The sequence below is a fragment of the Octopus bimaculoides genome, chromosome 8, assembly GCF_046866305.1.
Source record: "Octopus bimaculoides isolate indiv1 chromosome 8, ASM4686630v1, whole genome shotgun sequence".
NCBI lineage: Eukaryota > Metazoa > Mollusca > Cephalopoda > Octopoda > Octopodidae > Octopus > Octopus bimaculoides.
The window spans coordinates 73,775,090-73,798,110 of NC_142935.1; the positions used below are offsets into that span (position 1 = coordinate 73,775,090).

The following is a 23,021-nucleotide window of genomic DNA, read 5'->3' on the forward strand; positions in this document are numbered from 1 at the left end:
AGCAGCAGCAGTAAGCACCAGCATCACTACAACAAGCAGTATCGCAACCAGCATCCTTACCCCGCAATCATCATCATTATCATCATCGTCGTCAGCATCGTCGACGCCGTCATCACTATCATCATTATCGTCGTCGTTGTCATCGTCATCATCATCCGCCTCCTTATCATCATCGTTGTAATCATCGGCATCACCAGCATCAGCTGCATCACTTCCGCAACAACAACAACAGCAGCCAAACACGAAGATTACAATGGCACTATCTACAACTATTCACTAGTTAAAGCATTCGCTGTCATCACTATCATGATCACAATACTCCCACATTAGATCAGGCACCAGACGCTAGACACCAGACATAGCTGCACACTAAACAACACGCGCACGTCAACGGGAGTAATGTCTACGCACCAACAGTTAAACGCTTGCGTCATACAAACCCAATCCTTCCCCAAATCTTAGAGAACTACCACCACTCACAGACACACACTGACGTGCACACTCGCATACTCGCATTCTCGCATACGCATTCTCAGACACACAGATATCATATACAACTTAATTATGTCAAATATACAACTCACAAGTGACAAAATAACTAAAACATAAAACATTCTTATTTCTTTATATAGACAATATTTTATTCCAGAAGGGAAAGTGAAGATGGTTTTACAAAGATATCATCGCCTAAGATAATTTTTAAAACAAAACGTCAACGTTTTCTAAACTCCAGGGGATTTTTTAAGGACCAATGTCTAGTTCCTCTTTTTTCAAAAAGATTTAGTGCGAAGAGCTCCCTTGATACTTTCCAGGGGCTTTTACACTGGTGGTGGGGGTAGAGAGTTCTGCTCAGACTGGAGAATTGCTCTGAATGCTTGCAATAGAGCGAACTCATTTTATGACGTACAGGGACTATTTTGCGCTGTTAAACCATATTTTGGATCAAGCCTGCCATTCAAACAATTTCTATGACTTTACGCAAATCTCTGGAGAGAATGTTAGACTGCTGAGTTGTTACTCTGCATAAGTTCTGCTACCTAATCTGGATAACTTGGTTAATTCAAGCACAGAAATTTAAAAGTAATGTATGAATATACAACATTCCTACAATATATTTGAACTGAAGACTTAAAATTAAGAAGAGGACCTTCTCCCACCTTGTATAAAAAAAGCAACTAGATTTCTTTCAAATCACACTTTATTGTCCAAAGAAGTGAAACGTTGATAATTTGATACACAGTAGATGGTCATCATGAGAATGTCTTGGATCATAGGACTGTTCGATCATGTGTGACTTGAGGTGAGGATTCTAATGACCAATATGATATCAACTCAACTATTTTACTTTCCATATCGCATCATAAATGAAGAGAAATTGCTGCAACTGAGAATGAAAGCTAGTTGGACAGACGGCATGTATTTTAACGTCAGACGCCATGTATTTTAACGTCAGACGCCATACTCCATCAACGTGAATAAAAAACAACAATAGAGAGATCTTAAATATAATTATTAATCTTTTCTGGGAGAGGCGATGTGTACTTCTTCAAAATTGACTTCATAGAATTACTAGAAGGAATTACTAGAACTGAGTGAAGAATTAATTTATAATTTAATTTGATGAATCAGAAGTTTTCTAAATGGAGAGGAAATACGAACAGAAATACAGTTCCAGAGAAAAGTGATTGAGTTATGAGAAAGAGATTTGGTATTTGATACAGCAGGAAACTGAATATGTGTTTTCATGTTTTATTCAGTTAGCGTTAGTTCAAGCAAGTTTCTTACTACACCAACACATTTGAGCGTGTGTGCGTGCGTGCATATGTGTGTGAGTGTATGTGTGTGTGCGTGTGTGTGTGTATGTGTGTGTGTGGGTGAGCGCGCGCGCGCATGCAATAATCTGTTTGTATGAATAAGAAGTAGTTTGTGTTTTTCAGTTAATTTACTGCGTTGTAAGTTTGTTTTGTTGTTTCTTATTTTAGTGTTTGTTGTAAAAGAAGCGTTGTTTAAGTAATGTTATCTTTGTTACAATATGTGTTATTTTATTGGTTGGTGATTATGTTGCATGTATGCTCTGTTGTGTTACAGAATGTAGAAAGTTCATTGCTTCACCTGTACCGGGCCTAATACAGCTATTTTTGTAGTTGTACGTATAGTTATGAACACTGGTATGGATATTATATTTTTATCATAGACAGTGCGCTAATAATATTAACAGCTACTTTGCACCATACCCCCACGCCATGCCTATTTCGGTTTTCAGCTTTTTGTACTTTGATACCTTCAACATAAATTTTTGAAGAAGGATCGAAATTTTCTCGTTTGTCTTTGGTTATGGTATCAGAGTGGTTCTCTTTGAGCTCCTTGTCAGTTTCGACAAACGTGCTACATATTACCGTAGCCAGGTTACTTAATCCCAACAAAACTATGATCAAAGGTTTGCCTAGCGTTATCAGCCCATCTTATTCCTAAATGCAGGAAACCCAGGACCACATTATATATCATGGCCTATGGCTATATTCAGCCAAAAACAATGAAGTCATTTGTTTACTGAAGCTTTTTACACAATCTGCAGTTGATACTAGTCTTCTATTTCATTTGATTTCATTTCATTTCGTTTTATTTTCGTAGTTTGTTTGGAGGAGATTGAGGTTAGACTTCGATCTGGTACAATTAAAATCGGCTTTTAGTGATTTTGTTTTTTGGTTGCTGCCATTAATACCAGGTTCTTTAGGATATTGTTAGATTTCATACAGGTTCGCGTCTTCTCGATCTAGTCTTGCGGGATGTAGGAAATGGAGGAGTATTTTCTCCATTTCTTTTCTTTAATTTTGTTTTGAATTCTGTTTCAATTTTATAGTTCATTTTCATATATTAAGTGTTTTTCGTCTTTTAGTAAAGTAATCTTTGTTGTCATTGTTATGATTGCTTTGACAGAATGATTGTAATGTCAAACGAATCACTCCGAGGTAAACTTTGTCTTTCATACTTCTGCAGTCAATAAAATGTAGCACTAGTCAAGTACAGAGATTAATTTATTTGTTTGCACCACCCACCCATAGTTTTGGCTTTGTGTCAGTTTTGAAAGAATTATTATCATTAACAATTACAGCGTGTAAGACAAATATTAGCTATTTCAAAGCACTCAAAGACTGTTAACTTCACTTAAACATTTATTATTTGGTGTCAAAAAATTTCAGGACAATTGGTGTTTAAGTGAAGTTAACAGATTTTGTGTGTTTTTAAATGGCTAATTTGTGTTTTCGATGCTGTAATTGTGTTAGTCGCAACACACGGTCTCCAGGCGAATCACTTGCCAGACAAATACCATCCCAAAATATTATTATTAATTATTTTTCTTTTTTACTTTATTTTGATGCATATATTTATATAGCTTCATAACATTATGTTAAAGATTATATGAAAATAATTTTGACAACAACAACATAAAGTCATTAATCTAGCGTGAATGATGTAAAACTGCCATATGCTGTGCGATCGTTTTCTGTATACAGAGTAGAAATAGAACGATATATCTGTCTGTTAATTCTAGAACATTATATTCCTTCCAGGTGTAATTAGAGCGTGAAATGAAGCAAATGAAGACGTGTAACTAAAATTTCCGATACACTAATTTCATTATTTGCATGGAAAAATAGGGCTTCAGAGGAAAAATCCACACTGCTACATAGTCGTAGTTTATAGACTCGTTTCTGAATCTCTGTTAAAATGAGAGCAGGATTTGTCCATTTCTCCGATGTCATTGAGGAGTATTAGATTGTCGTTAACTTTACCAATTTGCTTGAACATTTCTCAAATCAAACAACTGTCCTTCGTTCATGTTTTCTCGCCGTTCTGTATTTCTGTCTTGGAGTTTTATGTCACACATATCAATAAAGTTTTATCTTGAGAATTATCGCCATGAGGAATCCTGAATTCTAAAATATTTTGTGCAGTATTTTTGCAGAATAAGAAACAAGCGTTTTCCGCAACTAGACTAACTGGGGTGTTACTCCGTTATTTTTTAATTTCTTGAATATATTTTTGTGTAGTAAGTCCAGAAATAGTATGACTACATAGATAATTTTCACTTACATGTTCCAATGTCTTTTCTTTCTTTCCTCCGACCAAATCTAGATACACTTCGATCCTTTACTTAATATCACACTCATCTTTATTTCTTGGCTGAATTCATGAGTAATTTTTGGTGAGTTCTCCAGAAGGTGATCATCCTTACAAATAGTTTCGGATCATCCATTTACAAGAGATGGCATATACTTTTTCCGAGGCAAAAGAGTAGAAAGTAAAATGAGTCCCCATGAAAGATTCATGGAAATTCTTTCTTAAAGCTGTCTTAACCATCTTTCCTTTGCTTTTTAGTGATATGATTGCTCTCTAATTTGACGTCGTATGATTGATACAGCGTGTTAATATTGGTACTATTCTATTTATTAAGGAGTGTCTGTATTAACCATGCATGTGCGATACTCGTATAAAATGCTTTTTAATAATCAATCCATTTAATGCTAAGTTTTGTTTTATTTTTGTTGCATTTTATTATATCCTAGTCCACTAGTAGCTGCTCTTTTTAGCCAGGCATCCATTTCCATCCCAGTTTCTTTTAGCTATGGTTTTTTGTATTTGTTTGTACACAACCACATCACTTGCAACAACCGAACTCACAGTATAGCAACCACAAAAAAGAAAATAAAAGCAATAAGAACAACTACAACAAAAACAGTAATAGCCAAATTTCACTGATGAAAATATAAACAATTGCAAATAAATGGAGTCTGTCAGACGAAGGCCTTGATGAATACCACAAGGTATGAAAATACATATTCGCCTTTATATATTTAATTCTTTATATTGAACACTCAATATTTCATGTATTCAATAAGACATTCAATATTTCATTTCATTGTAACATCTATTTTTATATTATATATTATATATTCCATATTCTATATCCCACATTAATTTTACAAGAATATAAATGAAACATAAAAAAACAGAGAGTTGGAACTCTTTTAAATAAGATAATACATTCCTCTATACACGATCATACAAAACCCTTTTTTTGTATTTATTTTTACTCACACACACACACACACACACACACACACACACACACACATATATATGGATAAAAAACGGATCTTTTTGGTTTGACGGGCAACATTTTTCATTAATGCTTTATGTAGTGTTTTTGGTACCGAAACACTTACAAACTTCGTATACTTGTATATTTTGTATTATAGAACAGTTAAAAAATTTTGTATTCGAAGTTATTTCATGTAAAAAGTTGTCGTATTTCGGTAATTTCAACCAATCACTGACGTCTATTGAGGTGAAAACAATTACTGCCGTAAGAATGTAAACAACATTTTCTAACGGTGTTACGGGATCTTTCCCCTTGAATAAAATTAGTGCCGTTGTTTGTCAACAACTATCCGTGTTACTGTTATTTATGACATCGTTCGTGCGTTTGTACTGGTTTTAGCTTTATGGTTTTAGGGTTAGGGTTCGGGTTTTAGAGTTAGGGTTAGTTTTAGGATTACGGTTAGGGTTATGATTATTTTTGCCATAACCTCACTCATAACCCTAACCCTAAAACCCTAACCCTAACCCGAACCTTAACCCAAACGCACGAACGATGTTATAAATAACTACCGCCGAAAACAACGGCACTAATTTTATTCAAGGGAAAAGATCCCTTAACACCGTTAGAATATGCTGTTTACATTCTTACGGCAGTAACTGTATTCTGCTGAATAGACGTCAGTGATTGGTTGAAATTACACAAATACGACAACTTTAACATGAAATAACTTGCGATGTACAATTTTTTGTTAAGAAGGGGTCAGAAGGGGTCTATATTTTGTGATGAAGAGAGACTCTTTATTAATTCTTTGGCTGTAGGTTGTATCGTCTCTGAATTGATAGAGGGGGAAAATTCTGAAACTTGGATTTTTATTATTGGCGCAAATATCGATGTGTTGGCTGAATGCTATTTTTTTTGTTTTGGGGAATTTTGATTTGGGATTTGTGCAGAGCCATCCGTTGACGCAGGCTGTTTTTTTTTTGTTTGGCCTATGTACTGCTCTTGACACCCAGAGCAGGTCAATGCGTATATCAGGTTCTCCGAAGTACATGTAAAGTTGCTTTTCACTTTGAAATTTTGTCCCTGTTTGAGGAGAACTCTGATTCCTCAATTAGATTGATGCATATTCCGCAGTTGGGTCTACCGCATTTTTTTACTGACGGCTTCAGTGTTTTTGTTGAGGGTATTCGAGCTTGTGTTAGGAGACTTTTCATAGATTTGGGCTGTCTCTTGCTTTTTATAATGGTATGTGTTTGGAGGATTAAGTTCATTCTGTGGTCCTTTTTTAGCAGGGGAATGTTTTGAAGTATGGTGTCAAAGGCTTCGTTGTTAAGAGGATTGTATGTGGAAATGTATGGTAGGGCTTTTGGTTGTAAGACCTTCTTTAATTTGGGATGTCTGAGTTCGTGGATGCTGAGTTGAAGGGCTCGTTGAAAGCATGTATCAATTAGTGTAGATGGGTAGTTCCTGGTGGTGAGAGTATCCTTTAGTTCATGTAGTCGAGTGTCACTGGTGGTTGCATTACACGAGTGTGCCCGGAGGGCTTAGGCATAGGTGATCTGACATCAATAAGATTTGAGGATAAGAAGCCGTTTTTAGTAGAGGGTTAAATGAAATGCAAGGAAACACAACTGTGGAGCAAAGACCAAAATGTGCTGGTGAGCAACTCTGTGACAATTAGTCGGAAGGCTTTTTCTGGATGCAGTTTAAAACGCCCGTGTATGCAGCTTCAGCACCACAGACTCAAATGTTGTATTATCAAGCAGTTGCCAAATCGTAGACATCCAGACTATTGAGCAGTATTCTTTAATTTGATGCTTCTGGAGACTCAAGTTCCTTCATCGATGGTATTATCTGATATAGAAAAAGTTTCAATTTTTAAGTGACGCTCTACACGGAGAACTTTACCGAGGCTCACAGCATTTTAGCCGATACCTCTACTCGCTTGGCTATTGCGATATCACAAAATTATGTTAATAGAGAATTAAAATATGGGTGAACGATATAAAATGTCTCATGAGAAACAGTGTGAAGGCCAGTAGCCAAGTAAATAAGCTGTTAGGCTTGCGATCATAAGATTATGGTTTTTGAACATAAGATCGGGCGGTACATTGTGTCCTTGTGGGAGGTACTTCATATTGTTCTAGTCTGCTTAGTTAAAATGAGAAACAACTGTCACATTCTGGGTGTTCGTTGAGTGAAGAGTAGAAGGATCGGAATATGTCTATGCCTATTCGCGATTACATAGTAGTATAAACATGGGAAATCCTCTTCGATTACAAGTAGCAGTTATAATTCATAACTAATAGTGCTTAGCTCTAGTTTCATGGAATTAAGCAGAAGCTGGCCAGATGCTCCGCTGAGATAGAAATCTGTCTATCATTGATAAAATTCACAGAAGATCTGGTTACCTGTTGCTAACTGCTACCAAAACTGCAATGCAGAAAATTAGTTTTTATACACAAATGCACTACTAAACACTAGCAGCAAATTTAAACTTGATCCATCCAGATTGGTAGTCCAATATCTTGCTTCTTCTAACATTTCTCCTGTTGAAGTCAACTAGATGGTCTGTCTAGAACTCGAATCCATCAATGAATCTACTTGTCACTCTTTAAGAGAGGTAGTAAATAGAGTGTTCAAATTGTGCTCTACACTATTTTAGCAACCATTTCATTTTATTTAAAACAACTTTGATATCTCTATCTTACAGTGACAATGTTAAAGCTGGTTTATACACGTATCTTTTTACTTGTATTAGTAATCTTTAATTAAAAAAACCCCAAATAAACAATGATTTAAATAGAAAACAAAAGAAAGCAACAACAAGAAACAAACTAGCGATGATAGAAAAATTGGTGCTTCTTTTACTGAAACAATTTTAAAATGCAGATACAAAACTGAAAGTAATGTTATCAGCATTAAAACACACAAACTACATGACTGAAGAAAGACAACAATTAATATAGTCATTCACTGGATGTTGGAAATGGAGTTTATTCATTGTTGACAGTTGTTTAACAACCTTGATTCCCCGAAGCTTTTAGTTCGATGAAACTAGAATCACATAATAATACAGATACATGCACGCTCACGCAAACACACACACACACACACACACACACAACACAACACACACACACACTACAGTTATGCATACACTGCACACTCAAAAGCAAAATTCAGCCTGAGTTTGTGAGTTCTTTTGCATTTATATAATGAAATATCACGTTAGTATCATTATCATCATCATCATCGTCATCGTTGTCATCGTCATCTCGCCACCACCACCATCACCCACCATTATTATTATTATTATTATTATTATTATTATTATTATTATTATTATTATTATTATTAATGCGGCAAGCTGGCCAAATCGTTAGCAAGCTGGACAAAATGCTTACCGGTATTTCGCCCGTCGCTACGTTCTGAATTTTAATTCCGCCGAGGTCGACTTTCCTTTTCATCATTTCAGGGTAGATGAAATAAGTACCAGTAAAGTACTGGGGTCGATGTAATCGACTTTCATCCTCCCCCCAAATTTCAGGCCTTGTGCCTATAGTAGAAAGGATTATTATTGTTGTTGTTGTTGCAGTTATTTTATTTTCTAGTTCCAAAGTTGTTTATTGTTTATACGCACAAATTATACGTTCTGAGTTCAAATATCGCCGAGGTCGACTTTGCTTTTCATTTAAACTCTTGGATTCGATAAAATAAGTACCAGTTGAGAACTATGGTCGATGGCATCAGCTAATTTACTTCCCCATATTTCAGGCCGCGTGCTTATAGTGGGAAGCATTATTAGTATTACTAGTAAGGCGGTGAGCTGGCAGAATCGTTACCGTGTCGGACAGAAGGCACTTCTCCCAGCTCTTTACTATTATTATTGTTGTTGTTGTTGTTGATGTTGGAAATAACAAATTTAAATTGGTAGCATGATCCGTTGTTGGTGAAAATATTCCGTAAGTGCCAGGAATGTTTTATAGCGTTGGTTCCCTAATTGATAAATAGGTTAGGACAAAAATAAAACAATTGCTATAAAATCTGTAGAAACACGTTCCAACACACGCAATTCCACATAGATACAGACGTATTCCTTTACAGATAGATATGCGTGCGTACACATCTTGAACGCTACTCCTCTCATTTCTTGACACACGGATACCTAATGTAACAGTTAAAGTGTACAAAATACCATCAAACTGTTACGTAAAGTCTTATATTTTGGCAGCAATATATTCATAATGTTATTTCAATCAACGATAAGCTACACTTACTTCTAATTTAAGCCGACATCACAGTTCTATAACAGTTGGTAAATAAATACTTTATACACCAGGAAATGTAGATAGCTGATAAGATCCTCATAGATTTCTTTTTCAAAGATGAATCCACCTAATGACTTAAAAATGTTTTGTAAGGTTATTTATATATTGAAGACGTAATCTAGCAATACCTGTGAAATTTCTAGTAATTTTGAAGACTATAAGATTGTTGGAAGTTTATAGAGAGCAATGAAGTACACGATTTCTTTTGAAATTATATTTAGTATAAATGTGGCATCTATAATAGCTTACATCTTCGATTTCATTCCCTAGTTTATCAACCAATCGCCATACAAACAAAGTATTGTGCTTCCAATAGATAATGGTTTCGATTTCGCTCCATAAGGTATAATGTTTCAAGCATAGACAGAAGCAGAACAATAGATTTTGTTTTGCTTTTTGTGTGCATCAAAATGTAGCGTTCCAGCATTGCTATAACTATGATAGCTGAAGTTTTAAAGAGCGCATATAGCAAAAGATAAGCTAGTCTAGATTACGATACAGTTTCATTAACTGACTCAAGCCTTTCCACTTCACTTAAACCACTAATAATTTCGTTGTGTAACAGGACTATGTTTAAAGGCGTCCACAGATTACATTGTCCAAATGTATATTCAGTTTAATTTAAGATATTAGAATGTAATTTGAGTGAGATATGACTATTAATTCTCAAGATCGACGACTGAGCGTTATTGACTTACCACTGAAATCAGCAGAAGTAACAGCATCAACGAAAACAGCAGCTACCTCCCCATCCACCCCCATGACAACAACAGCAATAAGGAGAACATCGCTACCATCCGTAACAGAATATCCCAAACCCAACACAACAACACAAGACATACACCTCCTTAATTCAAATCAGTCAGATATGTCCTGCAACGAGGGTAAGAAAGAGGAACAAAGGGAAAATTATCCCTAGAAAAGGGGAGAGGAAAAAAAAGGGAAAACAAATCTGTTTTCACAAAAAAAAAAAAAGGTGGGAGACTGGTTGAGAGCAGAAAACTCCACAACAAAACATCAATTCCAACTTCACCACCAACGCCACTACCACAACACCAACAACAAACAACAGGCAACACCAATGTTAAAACACCACAACCAAGTGCAGAAGAACTAAGAAATGAGGAGCAAGGGAGTCCAGTCTCACTCAGAAATAGGTTGTGAGAAAACAATTCCTGAAGGATCGGGTAAAGTTACCGAACAGCAACATCCTCTCCGTCATCTATTAACTCTTGCCTGTAGTGCCAGAACTCTGGTTGGATAATCTGGTATTTGTCTTTTTGTGAAAGGGACGCGTTCTGCACCAGCTGAGTGGAAAATTGTATATGCCTGAGTTACTGATGCGCATCCATGCACTGAGGCTGTGATATTTTCAGCAAATCCACAGGTGTGGATGAGGCTTCCTACAACTCATCCTTTGACAAAGTTGCAGTCCTGGGTCAGCCAAAGGCTGTAACAAGGTGTTTGGCGTCTGGAGGGTAATCAAACGCTCTCGTCCTCTACCAGTTGGGCAATGTGTTAAGTAGAAGCGCCATGTTAATGTCCATAGAAGATTAGGCGATAAGCAAAGTGATGTCGATCTCTGGAAGCTCTGGATGTTGATGAAAATCGACTGGCTGGTCTGTTTCGAAGGGCTTTTAGGTCAGGGAAAAAAACTGATTTCCAGATATCCCTAGCCTTGCAGTGCTACTGGGAAGAAACATCACCAGTTCGAGGTAAGCTCTATAAACAGAGAAGTGCCAACACCGGGTAAGTCCGAAATGCGCGAAGAGTGATGTAGCTGTTCTGTATGCAGTCGTCCCGTGTCTGAGCATTGTTGACTTGTTGAGCATCTGCCCTCACGAGTGAGGACAATATATTCTAATCAAATACTTCTATTGGTAAGATCATCCCACTGCCGAGTCGATGTAATCGATTTATTTCTCCTTGTCCTTAAATTGCTGGTCTTGTGCCAAATGTTGAAATATTATCATTAATTTTTTTTGTTGTTATTTCGAGTACCTTTGATTAAGCTGTAAGTCATTGATTAAGATACTTTTTGATGAGGTCCTTTCTTTTAAGTCATCCACACCCCAAAGAAAGGCTTTCAAGTTACTAACATGCCTTTTGTTCCTTCAAAAATATATATAAGAAATTTTGTCTCCCCAAAAGAAACTTATATCATTCATTTAAGTTTGTTAGTTGTTTGTTAGTTGTTTAGGACTCCGCTTTTAAACAACTTTATTTCATACTTGCCTGAACATTTTTATTATATTTGGATGCTAACTTTTTGAATTTTGTTTTCAAAGTTTTTCTCTTCGTTCTTCGTCCAAAATATGTTAGATAGCAAATATATTCATTATTTTACTCCCGATGTGCCTTTGGAAGCTTTATCTTTGTGTTGAGAAGGAATACAGACACTCATACGCACACATCCACACACAGAGAAAATAATCAAAAGCAAATCATATAACATACAATACTTAGCGTTTTATTTTCTATTTCGTATGATTCCTGTATAAATAATGACTTATGTCCTATAATGGAGATAATATTTTGGATTGATTTTTAATATATCATTAAGGAATTACTAAAATAGAATTTTGTGACAAAATGTGAAAGATCAGCCAAAATATTGTTTGATGAATTGTCAGCTTTTTAAAAAGTTTCCCCCACGTCTCTCAGAAATTTCCTCAAATATTCAACTTTGATATTTGAAGCTCATGTCCCGCTATATCCTTTTAGTATATGTTTCTAACACTGAAAGATTTATGAAACACGTACTATTTTCTCTTCTTTCCCATTTTTTACCGCACGATCTCCAGGAATAATAACGTTGCAATGAAAGGTAACCTCTTCACCGCACACATATATCATCTTAATAGCCATGGCATTAAACTCAGTTCATATAGTTATGAACTGCAAAATAGTCAAGTTCTTCAGTTGCATACAGTTTTAAGTTGAATTCCTTTTATTTTGCTTATTCAGAAGAGGAACTATGTCTCACAAATCTCACCAATAGTTGTTATCTTCTATGAATGATGAGAAGTTAATTAACTTGACCCTGTGACTAAAGTTAGGTTTCAGGAAGGGATAAGCTATGGAGATTGATGTAATATTTTAAAGTATGGACGAAATATTTAATACAAGTCATTATACATATGCACAGACGTGGCTGTGTGGTTAGAAGTTTCTTCCTAACCGCATGGTTCAGTCCCACTGCGTTGCACTTCAGGCAAGTGACTGTTACTATAGCCTCCAGCACAACCAAAGGCTTGCGAGTGGATTTGGTCAATAAAACTGAAAGAAGCCCGTTGTATGTTTGTGTGTTTGTCCCCACCACCGCTTGCAAATCGGCGTTGGTTTGTTTACGTTCCCGTAACTTAGCAGTTCGGCAAGAACATCCGATAAAAGAAGTACCGGGTTTTAAAATAGTAGTGGAGTCGATTCATTCTACTAAAATTCTTTAAGGCGGTGCCCCAGCAGTCTAATGACTGAAACAAGTAAATGGTAAAATAAGAAGCGAAATACTTTGGTATCGTTTTAAGTATTAGATCGGCATCCAGTTTTTTTTTCTGGTTCATTGCCCAACACTGCAAATTAATGAACGGGCTTTTTTCTAACATCTATAAACTATTTGGAATTTGGGATTAGTGTCATCCCACGCTTCCATTACTTACAGTGATGAACTTGAAATTACATCATTGCACTTATTTATATCCAGATAGCAGAATGGTTTCTTTAGTCAAAGAAAATGTGAGGAATCAGCCACCACACATACCATTAACATTTCGCTTGATATACCAGTATTTCTTCCAGCTACATGTAAAAAATACTGTCAATATGCTCATTATAAACGCTCTAACTTCCAGTCGGACAAAAATATCGAGTAGGCAAGTCGTTAGACGGTTGGCTCATGATTTCTATGTGCAAATGCAGCAAAAGTGTTCAAATCCAATGAAAGTCATTAGTTATAATTATTGACTTGATTTTTGGTGTAAAATAGCTTTTAATGGTAATTATTCGATTTAATAGTAGACCAAGACTACGATATACACTCACAGTTAAATAGAATATACAGTACCGACGATATGATCCGAAACTCTGATATCTTGGATTGGTTCCTACCCCTCCATTATCTCATCAATAACTTATTTTCCAACAAAATATACTTGATAGAGATGAATTATTTTGAAAACTTCAATAAGTATTCAGGAAGAGGACAATCGAATTTATAAAGAATAATTAAATGGATAGAAAACTGATGTCTTCATTGGAACTAAAATGGTACAAACTGTCCCCGGAAATTGAAGAGTACATATTTGCTCTATATTCATGATTGAACAATAAACCAATTTCCAGGAATTCTATTTCTTCAAGCTCGCAACATGAACACTTTAATTTCGTAGATTAACACAAAAGCTACTTTATGTGCTTCTGCTAGGAGGAAAATCTATCAGTGACCTTTAACTGTAAAATATTTTAAAGCTTCATTCTGTGTATGATTCCCAACGAATTCGGCATTTCACGTTGTTTAACCTTTTACAATCCAGTTCCACATTCACGCAAAGATAGACGTAATTTTGCTCATAAATTACGCCAGATGACCAATTGATATCGAAAGTACCACTTTACAATAGTTCTTCGCAAATGGCATATCAGCTAAAGTTTAGATTTAAAATAGTGAATTACGGCATAGTATAGTAAATTGGCACAAACAGGAGAGTGGCGCGTTATTTTGCTCACGGTTTTTAGTTTTACTTTCAATGCTCACCATTCGTCGAGGTTGATTTACATTTATCTATACAAGAACGATAACGTAGTACCAGTAATATACTGAATGATCCAGTCCAATATACTTCAAACTTCGAATGTTAATACGTTTTGTCAAAATAAGAAATCGCTATATGAGGGAAAGAAGTAGAAAATTTAGGATATCCGAGCCATTCTTAAGTACAGTAGCAACGAAGTGTAACAGCTCCTTTTGAGAATTGTAATCATGCTAGCAACATTAAAAAAAAAAGAATTATTGGTGTCAAACACAGTAACACAAGGTGCAAATTCCCAGCAAGATCCATAACACAATTTTAATCCCTGCTTAATACTTCTGAGAAAGATTCTAGCCACATCTTATCTAATTTTGCTTTCTTTCAAACATGAAGCTATAACTGTGACTGGTCAAAAATAAACTGTTGTCTTCTACTATTATTTCGTGAATACCACAGATCAAGAGAATATCTGCCATTTAGGTGATCTCTTGATGCATTTTGAATTCATTGCTGAATCGCTTAGTAAAATGCATGGAAGTTAATTTCTTGAGTTTGTTCGATCAACACTTGAAAGCCACAATCCTAGAATGAATGAAAAATTGTTTATAACAAGTTTATGCGCAGTTATTGGCAAAATGGTGGCTGCTGTAATTATGAAACTCGTTTTGAAATCACACGGTCCTGGATTTGATCTCATGAGCTGATTAATGTTTTGTGGATGAAATTTAAGACAGAGGGAAAGTGTGTGTGTTTGGTTGTTTGTGTGTGCGTGTGTATGTGTGTGTTTGTGAGAGAGAGAGAGAGAGAGAGAGAGAAAGAGAGAGAGAAAGAGAGAGAGAAAGAGAGAGTGGAGCGAGAACCTCCCCAGTGCATATTAGTACAGATTATAAACATCAACGAAGTTCTTTGTTAATATTTGTTCGTGTTTGATTATCGGAAATGCAGTGAACCAGTGCTTGGCTCGTCGGATGGCCATCACAACTACACTAATGTTCACGATTAGACTCTCCCCAACCACCATAAAAAGAGAAAAATCTAAAGTCATCGGAGAAAAAACAACAGTTGTGTTGGTTTAATGTTTTAAACCTAATTTTCCATCACTTTCTTCATTTTACACTGTTGTCCAATCTCAAATATATAAGTATTTGTTTTAAACTTGATAATATAAAACATGTTTTCTGAATTTATGAATAGGAGAATAGCAACTTATAAATTCCATGCTTCTCTTTCAGAGCTTTAACAGCAAAAGATTTGAAATGAAATTTCGTTTAAAAAAATATCCATCACAAGTTTACATATTAAAACTTTTACCTATTAAAACATTTAGCTTAAACATTATTTGTTTACATTTAAACAGTTCTTGAAAGCATTGACTCCTGACGGTGAATGTTTTCCACATTTCTGCTTTTCTTGCTATGCTTTTAGACAAGATCAAAGCAGGTGCTTTTAGACAAGATCAAAGCAGGTGCTTTTAGACAAGATCAAAGCAGGTGCTTTTAGACAAGATCAAAGCATGGACCTTAAATTCGTGCCCTTGTATGTGATGAGGAATTTATTAGGAACGTGAATGGCCAGGAGAGGGCAGTGCAGCCGACTTTCATGGCAGTAATATAGATGTATAAAACTTCCTTGATTATATAAAAAAAAAGCAGAGAAATATGAAGTTGTTGCTACTAGAATATTGTTGGCTTTTCACAATCTTGGTGCAACGTTAGTGTAACGCTCCATTGTTTCTTTACGCTTAATGATTGTTGTACAATTATTAATAAAATATGCCGTAAACATTCGCTTGAATCTTTTCAAGTTGGCGGCTTAAAAAAACACAAAATAGATGCAATGTGGAAATTCAGTGTCTCAACACTGTGTGGTGGAAGCAACAAGTTAGTGGTTAGGGAAAAGACACAACATGATCGACTAGGGGAAGGAAGAGGAGACAAATGCCTCAGTGGTGACCACATACCAGCCAACAAACTTGTTGATACTAAACCTGTCCTTTCCTTCTAATGCATGTGCCTGGTGTACTCTTATCGGACAGGTAGTAATGATGGGTACATTGGGCTTCGTATATTTGTAGCTCAGTGTTACTTTGAAGGCATGCGCTGCTCTTTCACTTAATGCAGTACCAGGCAGCATGCCCTGATGCAGTACCAGGCAGCATGTCCTGATGCAGTACCAGGCAGCATGCCCTGATGCAGTACCAGGCAGCATGCCCTGATGCAGTACCAGGCAGCATGCCCTGATGCAGTACCAGGCAGCATGCCCTGATGCAGTACCAGGCAGCATGTCCTGATGCAGTACCAGGCAGCATGCCCTGATGCAGTACCAGGCAGCATGCCCTGATGCAGTACCAGGCAGCATGCCCTGATGCAGTACCAGGCAGCATGTCCTGATGCAGTACCAGGCAGCATGCCCTGATGCAGTACCAGGCAGCATGTCCTGATGCAGTACCAGGCAGCATGCCCTGATGCAGTACCAGGCAGCATGCCCTGATGCAGTACCAGGCAGTGACTCTCATGGCTTCTGATCTTAACTGATTGGAAGTGTTATCATGTACATTGTTGTCTTGGTATAAAAGATGGGCTACAGCAAATATACTGCTCAATACCACAGATTTGCTTGTCAGTTGTTTGACCTTAACCAGTTGAGCATGTCCCTTGGTGGCTGACGATATGTGCATCTCTGATCATGAGCAGAAGTAGTGGGGGAGCATCATAGCCATGTGTTGAGAGAAATTCTTTGGGCTTTGAATAATTCACCTTTGGAAACATGGGTGTTTTGCTCAACATCCTTAAAAAAACCTTATTCAGGGACCTTTTGAGCGGAATGGGCTACTCGACATGAAGAAAATTCTAACTGGGCCCCACCTGCAAGGTCATGCGCTGTTTATCTTGATATGAGATCACCATGTCGCGCACATATGGTTGTGATGCATGTGCCTGGTGTACCCTTATCAGACGGGTAGTCATGATGGGTATATTGGGCTTCGTATATTTTACCCCAGTGTTACTTTGATGGCATGCACTGCTCTCTCACTCAATAATAATAATAATAATAATAATAATAATAATAAATAAATAAATAAGGATTACAGAAATACCTACTTCAGAAGCAAGGAAAACCAATAAAAATAACCACAAAACACGAACAAAACAAAAACTGTGTTCAGTTTTTAAGGAAGCTGAGAAATACAAAAAAGAGGTCATAGTACCTAACAACTATGAAGAAAAAGAACAACTGAAATCCAATCTAAATCTGGAACATCAATTGATCATGATAAAACGATAGCAAAAACCCCTTCATGGCAAATACTTGGTTAAACTAAACAGAAAAGAAATACGAGAGACAAAGCAAAATCCCAACAATGGCCGAGAAACTCAGGGCTCAAAGCAGAGACTGAAGATTTTTAATTGTAGGACAACATCAAAGCCTTCCTACCAGAAGTCACGAAATGCATACAATGAAAGGAAATACATGTAACTTCAGAATATGTGGATATGGAAAAGAAACAATAAATCATATTGTCTCTGGTTGTCCAGTCCTGGCTAAGAAGGAATATATTCACAGACACGACAGAGTTGTGGCGTACATACACTGGAAGCTATATCAACACTATGGAATAACAACAGAAAAAAGATGGTATAAACACACGCCAGAAAAGGTCACAGAAAACGAGAAAGCAACCATACTCTGGGATAGGCCAATACAACACACAGATAGACACATTAAGGCCAATAGGCCGGATATAATTGCCAGAGGTCACCAAGAAAAATATGTATCAATACCAACAGATGACAATATTTCTCTAAAGGAAACGGAGAATGTTTCAAAATACAAAGATATGGAAATAGAGGTAACTCGAATGTGGAGCCTAAAAACAGAAACAATTCCTATTATCATAGGTATGATAAAAAACATTTAGACAAATACATCACAAAAGCACCAGGACTTTGACTGCGAACAAGATCCTTGTGTTCTTGTAGTCGTCGATAAAAACAGACAGTACCATTTCTAATAGTCTTGCAGAGTATTAGTCGTATATAAATCCTGGCCAACGTATTGCAAAGTATCATACTATTGATGTTCAGCTTCAAATCTGAAAATAATTGCTTGGTAGGAATTGTAAGAGTGAATTATATGTTTGATGTTCTGGGAGAAAGTTTCAATCAACGTGCTTTGCATTGAGCCTGAATGAGAAACAATAGAAAGAATGAAAGAAGAAAAGACTGATGCATCAAATAGTTTTAGATAGAAGAATGTCCCATGCAGCCTGAGTCGTTATAGCAACGGTAGTGAGGGAAATTGGAGCGCAGCATGCATCATTGAACTTATGGCTGTAGTGTATTTGCGAGTGAAGTTTTGACTATCCATAGCATTTGTACATCATCGAGGATTAGAAATTATTCAGTGCCAAAGTTCTTTTCGACCTTGAAGAGATAATAGAGCCTTTGAGAAATAGTTTTGGCTAGCTTACAAATATTTTCTTGCCATGAAAGTTCAGCTGGAGCTGTCATACTGTAAAGTATTTCATTCTCCCAAGTAATTGCATTGTATTTATTCACGTTGCTGGTAATTGTAATTGTGAACATGACTGATGGATTTTTTGTTAATAAAAATAGTGTGTATAATTTCGAGACATCTTAAAGAAGGTACGATTTGTGTAGTAAAAGTTACTATTGATGTAAAACAGTAGATTTCGCTGAGCAACTAAGAATTTGTTACATTGATATTAACACTTATTCTTAACTAATTTGATTTTGCTGAATTCAATGTGAAGTTAGTTTTCCTCTGTAAGCTCTAGATCTTTTGAAGTTCAGCACTCTAAGTTTTTGTTTTTGCGAAATTTGGACGATTCTCGCATGATGACATGACTCATCTGAGAATGTATGGTTATACAATCTTAAAATTAGGCTCAAAACACTCTCTTCACAGAGATATTTTTTGTGTAGTAAAAAAAAAACGTGTAGGTGCATCACAATATGCATTTAAATTTGGAAAGGACACAAGAAAAGAAAAACTCTCCTGTGTGAAGTAAAATGTGTCACCACTTTTTAAATTTGAAACATTTACCCATTACAGTCAAATATGAGCAAGCATTAATCCTTGTTACTTTAAAATGACATATATTTCGACAGTAAAATTATAAGTGATTCAGAAAAGCTGATAAGGAATTGGAATGCCAAGGTTAAATAGGTCCTATTTAGGCAACAATTTGTGCTTCTATACTTGTGTTTATGGACTTCTTCTGAGCAATCTTATTTGATGCCCCAGCAATAGTATGGCTTCATATTTTTGTTTCATTACTTCTGGTAACACTCTTCCATGGTTATGAGAACCTGATGAAAGCGCCTTCTCTGTTCATCACCTGTAGCCTCAAAGTTCTCAGGGAATTGATCAAGATGACTATTCAGGAAATAGAGCTTGAGACTCATGTTGCACCAAGATCGCGAAAAGCCAACAGCATTCTAGTAACCACAACTTCATAGTTCTCTGTATGTTTTATTATTAGATAAGCTTTATACAATTACCACGAGAAACATTCACACTTCCCTCTCCTTGTCAGTCATGTTCCTAACAAATTAATTCCCCATTACACACAAAGGCACGAATTTAAGGTCCATGGAACGCACCTGCTTTGATTTTGTCTAAAAACAAAGCACGAAAAGCAGAAATGTTGGAAACAATCACCATCAGTATTCAATACCTCCAGTAATTGTTTCAAGTCGAGCTTGATATAATATGGGAGGAAAAAGTATCTTCTCTTGGCTCACGATTGGCCCATTCCCAAATCATCCAGTTATGCTTGCGGTATTTGAGTAAGTCAATTATATTCTCGAAAATCCATTCGGTGACCAACTGGAACCACTCCATAAACATTGCCATACTGCAAGATAACATACTTGAGGTTGCAGTTAGAGTTATCCAGAAATAATCACTATTCTGATGGACTATATGAAGTAACACTTAATTGTCTTACAGGACCTAGGATATCGTGGCAGTAAACAAACTGCCTTATTTTCTGAATAAAGGATCCCAAAACTCAGGACTCGCTTTCGAAAATATGAAATGCTTGCAGACTGGTTAAGCAGATTTTTTCTTGCAGCCAAGAGGCTCTCTCAGCCGCTGTTTTGAAGAGCACCATATCACGCATTAAGTCATTCAATTTCGTTCGGATAAACTGCTGAGTGACTGAAGACTGGTAGTTTTCGAATTCCGAAGCCATTTCTTGAAGCTTATCACAATCCTCTGTTCTTCCTGTTCATGTTAACTGTCTTTATCTTCAGAGGAAGTAAACCATTAAAAACTAGATCCAGGAGTTCCTCAGAGTGCGGAGCACGTCGAATTGCTGTGGAAATAGCAGGTCCTATGCTAGTGTTTCTTGCCTACACCCTTTGTGTTGACCAAGTAAAAATAGTAGTGAGTTATGTGGACCTTGGGGTTTTGCCAAAACATGGGAACTCAAAAAGGCAGACTCTTTCGTTTTCTTTTCATCTACTCATGAAGCAATTCCTCACAACTATGAAACAATATGAGGAACCCAATTCTGATATTGGGCGTCAAGAGGAACTCAAAAATATGCTTTATAGGCACGTCTTTATGTGTAAATACCTTAAAAACCCCAGATCAGATTTCAAGTAAAGAAAAACAGGTATTTTTTTTGTGTAAATAAAGTAAATCTCTAAAATCCAAAATTAATAAGGAAGATAAAGAAAATTGATGTTTGTAAAAAACAAAAATAACCTTATTGGTCTGAGGTTAGGGTAGATCTAAATAACAATGAATACTTTTTTGCGAATATCTAAGTTTTACATTGCATAGAAACCTGAGCATGTAGACGAAAAACGATTTCAGATTCGAAATTAGCATTAAAAAAATACATATAATCAGTTGAAAAATCTTATGCAACGTAACATAAGAATTTGTTCTTCAGTGTTTTCGTAGAATTTCACTCGACAGAAATCATATCGTTGGCCACTGAATAAGGAGAAATATTGAAAGTGGTAAAGGTGATGACCATTTACAACTGTCTCAGCAATTTGTATTCGGTGAGAGCTTTAAGTTTAGCTTGTAGAGACAGCTTTCTTGAGAAAAGGACACAGAACAATATATCTCAACCTGTAATGGGAAAAAGGTTAGAGTTTGTGAGGGCAGCGTGTAAGTAGAAAACATTGTTTAAAGTGATAGCAACACTACTTTCTGGATTGGTGGCCCTTTTGGACTTAAATGATGAATATTTGAAATTGTTGATGTCAGTCCCCTCAATATAAGTATTAATTTTGTTAACAAGTTGTCTATTGCTGAATGCAAACCATAAACCTGCTTGTAACATTCTGTCTTTTGATCATTGCTAAATGAAATGTCTTTCGAAGTGGTTGTCAGAGAACCCCTTTGTAGCATCAATATTGGCTTTGTATCTGACGTCGTCTTCGGAGCAATTAAACGAACGCCTACTATTTAGATAATACAGTAGATGTAATGAAACAAGAATTTAACATATATTTAGAATAAAATAGAATAGTTAGCATGGAAACATTTAGAAGTATTGCTGTGAAAGTGTAGAACATGTGATGCATCTGTTAATTGACTCAGCTCTCCATACAAGTGATAGAATCACTTGGATGATGCAAAAAGTCAATTAACTAATTCAGCTGCCTAAATTGAGCATGCATACCATTGTACTAGCATCTCAAATTGTTGATACTGTCATTACTTTTGACAACGTAAAATATATACTAAAACGAGCTGTCATAATTTTTAATAAGCGTGATTTCTTTTTCTCTAAGATATCTGATTATATACTTATTGCTAACAAATAAAATTTTCTCGCTAGAAAATGTGGAACTCGTAGCATACAAGAACGGAGATTTACCTCTGGTTGGAATATGTTAGTGTACGAGTGTACTAGAATATAATCATAATATAAAGTAGTAGTATTCGTAGTATTCATATTAGTAGTATTCGTAGTAGTATTCGTAGTAGTAGTAGTAGTAGTAGTAGTAGTAGTAGTAGTAGTAGTAGTAGTAGTAGTAGTAGTAGCAGCAGCAGCATTAGTAGTACTAGTGGTGGTGGTGGTGGTGTTGGTGATGGTAGTAGTAGTAGCAGCAGCAGCAGCAGCAGCATTTGTGGTGGTGGTCGTGGTGGGGGGTGATGGTAGGAGGACGAGGAAGAATTATGGATGCTTGGCTCAGGATAGTTCTGATCGCGCAGAGTTAAGATAGAAGCCTTCCAACTGTGGCTATGTTGTCATTTTAGGGAAGAATATAGCACATTATCTAATGAGTCATTCCTGTATGAACATACTGGAGTTTGATTTGAGGAGAATTTGGCTGCAAATTTTAATAATTCGAGTAAGTGTGTAGGAGCTACTTCCTCAACTCGCATAGTATACTGTATTAGAGCAGAAGTGATCGAATGGTTAGAAGTTCATGAATTTCCGTGTGAGTGAACTTGAGTTGATGAAAACTATTTGGAAGTCCATCGGATGAAACATACTTCTAATTCAAAAGTTCAATCATGTCATACACTGTGTCACGTTGCTTTTACACACGAATTACGCGTTTGTGGTGAAGGCGTGTTGCCTCGTGTTTAGGGTGTTGCACTCTCAATAACAACAGCGAGGTTCCGATTCTCGGAGCGGGTGGATTGTTGTGTTCTTGCACAAATAACTTCATTTCACGTTGCTTTATTCCACTCAGTAGTAAATTATTAACTCTGCTACGGACTGGCGTCCTGTTCTGAAGGATTGTTATGATTTCAGCCTCTTATATGCCATGAAAACCATGCAACCAGCCCTAAGAGTCATAGGACACGAGACAGTACTTACTTTGCTTGCATGTCTGT

General features: G+C 36.4%; 1 long non-coding RNA gene across 1 annotated transcript in view; it reads left to right on the forward strand.

Annotated features, from left to right (window-relative positions):
* The first annotated feature begins 218 nt into the window (after positions 1-218).
* LOC149134442 (uncharacterized) overlaps positions 219-23,021 on the forward strand; it is a 28,128-nt gene continuing 5,325 nt past the window's right edge. Inside the window, exons 1-2 of the long non-coding RNA XR_016242912.1 lie at positions 219-1,762; positions 4,616-4,826. This is a non-coding gene — a long non-coding RNA (uncharacterized LOC149134442). The remainder of the gene's footprint in view (positions 1,763-4,615; positions 4,827-23,021) is intronic.